The sequence below is a fragment of the Mastomys coucha genome, unplaced genomic scaffold, assembly GCF_008632895.1.
Source record: "Mastomys coucha isolate ucsf_1 unplaced genomic scaffold, UCSF_Mcou_1 pScaffold4, whole genome shotgun sequence".
NCBI lineage: Eukaryota > Metazoa > Chordata > Mammalia > Rodentia > Muridae > Mastomys > Mastomys coucha.
Window position 1 is genome coordinate 46218074 of NW_022196910.1, and position 5135 is coordinate 46223208.

A 5135-nucleotide genomic window follows, 5' to 3' on the forward strand; every position below is an offset into this window, starting at 1 on the left:
CTCCTCCCCCTCCCTCCTTCCCCACCGGAAATTCCAAGTTTTAGCTTTTGCTGTGCTGGCCATGGCACTTCCCTTATGGTACTTACTCATTTGTACTTACTCATCTTGTATATACTTTTCTCTGAATGTCAGTTTGTGACATGTGAATCCCCGCTTTTGAGCAGGTTCAATGAAACACCAGTGACTATTTTGTGTTCACTGCTCACCCAGAATCTAGAAATGAAGGGTTTGGACACAATGCAAATGAGGGTATGGCTGCTCCTAGGTACAGTGGAGAAAGGGTTTTGGTTTTTGGGTTTTGTTTTTAAAGATTTATTTTATTTATGTGAGTAAGCTGTAGCTGTCTTCAGACACACCAGAAGAGGACGTCAGATCCCATTACAGGTGACTGTGAACCACCATGTGGGTTGCTGGGAATTGAACTCAGGACCTCTGGAAGAGCAGTCAGTGCTCTTAACTGCTGAGCCATCTCTCCAGCCCGAGAGAAGAGGTTTTGTAGATGGGAGGGAGAGTACAGCCAAAAGCCAGAGAGTACAGGCGGAGTCTGAACAGGGAAAGAAAGAAGTACACAAACCATAACCAACAGACAGACCAACAGCCCATGAAAGGAGAGAGAGAGGAGGGGAAAGCAAGAGAGGAAAAGAAGAGAGGGAACAAAGAGAGGGGACCAAGAGAGAGAGAACCAAGAGAGCACGTGGCTAAAATGGCTAGTTAACTAGGAATGAGAAGCTGCAAGAAGGGAACGGAAACTCCTGGACTGCAGAGGTTTAGGCTGGAGAGTGGCAGGGGTGAAAGCCACAGGTACTGAGTGAGCTCAAAGACCAAGCAAACTCTTAGGTGTGCCACTAGGCACTACAGACGTTTAGATGGTTAGATAGCTGTCTTGAGATTCTTTGGGAGCTGGGAGAAACTCTCTAATCAAGTCATGGTCTGCCACAGGAACAGTAATGAAACTGAAAAGGAGCCACTGGCTGCTCTAAAGGAAGAGAAGTCAGAGTGCCTGAAGGCACACGCACCCATGGGCTATCTCAGCACCCTTCTTCAGCAAGGTACAACACAACAATCACCCAAAGCCCCTTTGCCATCTGATGAGTCAATCAGTGTGTTTCAGTAGAGACTTGAAAACATAGTAAATTCTAGAAGCAGGGCACTTGCTAATCCCACCAGGCCAGAATAAGATCACTACCACAATTTTTTATATACCTCCCACCTGTTTGTGATCAAGCACCTCTTGTGCTGTTGGGGCAAGCAAGCTTGTTTACAGAAGTGAAAACACATGGCTGGTTATCTTACGAGATCAACAGCCTCCAGCATTCCAGGAAGTTATCTGACCTTGGGTAAATGGGGCTTAGATATTGGAGGCACTTTTGTTTCCCAACAGAGAGAATTAGACTGGAGGAAAATAAACAGAAACGGTCACAGTAGCCAAGAAGGTCTGGACTACGGGTTCTGCTGAATCCACTCATTACTGATATTCTGTACTGAATATACCAGCAGACTCAGTGGCCAGTGTGATTTCTCAAGAGGAAACTAAGGTTTTGAGAGCTTAAATATGCTGCCCAAAGTCACACCGTGACTCCAGAATTTAAAAGCAGGGAGCTTCCCACAAAATCTGAGAGCCTAAATTCAACACTAGGAACCGTATAATGGAAGTCTGTAACTGGCTCTTGCATGTGGTCCTTGTGAGGACTTACATTATATTTTAAATTTTAATTACTGTGCTTAAGAGATCTATAAAACAAACACTCCCCAATCTCTAAGCCCCATTTACCCAAGGACAAATAACTTCCTGGAATGCTGGAGGCTGTCAATCATGTCAGATAGCAAGCCAAGTGTTTTAACTTCTGTAAGCAAGGATGGTTGCCCCAACCGCCCAGCATGGGCTTGATCACACACAGGTGGGAGGTACATAGGCAGGAAATGCAGTAGGTTATAGCTTACCCTGCACTGGATGAAGGCAGAAAGGACATACATAGCCTTGTGGGTTTCACCTTTATAAACACTGGACTAATGTAATTTGCACCCATTCTCTGCAAATCCTAGGTATGGACCTGGCCAGTGTTCATCTTCCTGGCCAGTATTTAATAAAGCTCACTTCAACTTTGACTCAAAAATTGGGGTAGTGATCTTATTCTCACTGAGTAGAATTGACATCTTCTGACCCCGCAACATGTATGCACACATACAAACACACACACACACATACACACCAACATATACATACACACAAACACATACAAATACACACACACAATATTTAAAAATGCTGAAAAGCTGCGATGATGTTGACTCATCTGTATTTCCTAACCAGACACAAGCCCAAGCCCCCTTGAGACTGCAGGCTTGCCCCTCTATATTAACACACCTTAACTTAGTAGGTCTGCCATCCCTAATACTTAATATAAAATCTGGGAGAAAGTAGAAGCTTAATAGTATTTATATTAGGAATGAACTAAATACGCACTTATTGGCCACTTAAATGTATTTTAAAAATTAAAGAACTTTTGTAGATTTAATTATTTTATGCATATAAGTGTTTTGCTTACATGTACATCCATGTATTGTGTGCGTTCCCGGTACCTAAGCTAGTCAGAAGTGAGAAGCCAATTAGGAAAAAGAGAGGACGATTGAGGTCAAGACCCTTTCCTCTCCCTTTCTGATGACTCCTGACTGGGTGTCAAATGAAAGGGCTTCCCTGCACAGTAGCCCAACCTGGGCAGGGACGCCACAGTGGGAGGCCTTGAGGTGCAAACAAGCCTGCAGGACTTCCTTTGAACTGTCTGATGTTCTATCGCCATCTTCTGGAGGAAAGAACAGAGACTGCACAGGACATGGGGGCACCAGGAGTCCATGCCTAAAATTAAGAGCATTACCCTCAACTCTCGGGAATGGTAAAGACTGCCACTCCAGTCCAGGTAAATTAGCATAATGTTCTTTTCAGTAAACAGGAAAGCTACCAAGCAAACGTGTGACATGTGAGCATCAGATATTTGAGAGCAGATGATAACATCAAACTTGAGTAATGAGCCTTCAGACTGGGATCCCCAGAGCTCTGAGTCCTCCTTATAGAAGAGCAAAAACTCACAAGGAGCAAAAACATGGAAGGCATTGAAAGAGGCCATAAAAGAATAACTTCCAGTCTATCTCTCAAATAACCAGCCTTATCTTTGCATTTTAAGTCTCAGAACTTGGCAAAGGAGTTCAAGGGGTTTTAAAACGTCAGTTTCAAATCTAAGAATTTTCCCAGATTAACTCCTCCCTATCAAGACTAGCTTCAAGTTATTCATATGTTTGGCACAAACAAAACGGAATGATTCAGAGTGTAGGCTTTTTATACACACAGTCCTGCCTGTCATTGTTTCTCAAGGTTTGATTTATGTAACAAAAAAAGGAACCTGGTATAATATTTTAAAATACTTGAAGCAAATTCTTCTATGTGATAGGAGGTTGGGGGTGGAACTAAAACTGCAGAGTGGCAAGCATCTCTATCCATGAGGTTCTCATTTCCATACAACCATTCACACCCAAGTCAACTCATGGAGATATTGTGAAGCATCTATTTTCTCCAACGGTTTCATCTTCTCCTGCCTCACCCTCTTGACTTTGCAGATGGTTGCAGCTTCCACAAATCAGTGTCCCAGGTAGGGTGGGACTGTAGTTTCCTTTCCAAATACTGATTATGCTTACTTATAAAACTCCATGGAGTGCAAAGTTAATGAGCTCAGAGCTAGAAAGAGGCTCCCTTGTGTAACTGATATAAAAGATGCTCATGCCTGATGGCCTTTTTATTTTTAATTTATTCAAATTCTCAAGAAGATTTAGGAAGTGGAGAGATGGCTCAGCAGTTAAGAGCACTGACTGCTCTTCCAGAGGTTCTGAGTTCAATTCCCAGCAACTACATGGTGGCTCACAACCATCTGTAATGAGATCTGATGCCCTTTTCTGGTGTGTCTGAAGGTTGGACAGTGTACTCACATACATTAAATAAATATATTCATATACCTATATGAATATATACATATTCATATATATATATATATACACACATATATATATGGTTAGCTGGGCTGTGGTGGCACACGCCTTTAATCCCAGCACTTGGGAGGCAGAGGCAGACAGACTTCTGAGTTCGAGGCCAGCCTGGTCTACAGAGTGAGTTCCAGGACAGCCAGGGCTACACAGAGAAACCCTGTCTCGAAAAACCAAAAAAATAAAATTAAATTAAAATAAAGGTTTAGCCTTGCAAAGGCAAAATAAAGGGACCAATTGAGGTGGCTCAAGGATAAAGGTGCTTTCTACCAAGGCTGATGAACTGAGTTCAGTCTCCAGAACCTATGTGGTGTTGAGAGAGAACACCCAGAGGTTGTCCTCTGACCTCCACATGTCCTCATGTGTTTGTGCTCTCTCTCTCTCTCTCTCTCTCTCTCTCTCTCTCTCTCTCTCTCTCTCTCTCTCTCTCTCTCTTTCTTCCTCTCTCTCTCTCTCTTTCTCTCTCCTCTCTCTCTCTCTCTCAATAAATAAGTAAAAGTACTTTAAAAAATTTTTTTGTAATAGAGTTTATTTCAAGCATGGGGAGGGGAGTTGAGGGAGTAGAGGCAGAGAAAGGCAGAGAAAGAGAGTAGAGAAGTAGAGGCTGGCCATGAGCACATGGAGAGAGGGGTGGGAGGGGAATGGGGAGAGAAGGGACAGAGTGGGAAGAGGGTAAGAGAGTAAGAGGTAAAAGTACCTTTTAAACATAGAAAAGACACGGTTTTTCTATCTTCCACTTCTACCCAACTTGTGTGTCCCCAGGAACTCTGAATTTGGCCAGTGTGGACAAGGATTGAATAAAATCAGTATGGTGGCAATAGTAATGTTGACGCCCATACCCAAGTCTCTCCAGGGCTGTCTTCTTAGAGGATACCTCAAGGGACAAGATAGTCAGTACAGTGACCTAGTAACCTGGTAACAGTTACCACACTGAGCTACTTTTCCTAGGCAGATGGCCAGGACCGCTGACTTATTACTGCTAAACCTCTTGGCAGGAACACTGCCCACAATACCTAGCAAAAGCTGGGAATGGATTTTAGTATCCCAACATCCTAGTGAACTCACATTTCAAAGACAGAAACTGAGCTTTCATGGAACAGTGTCAC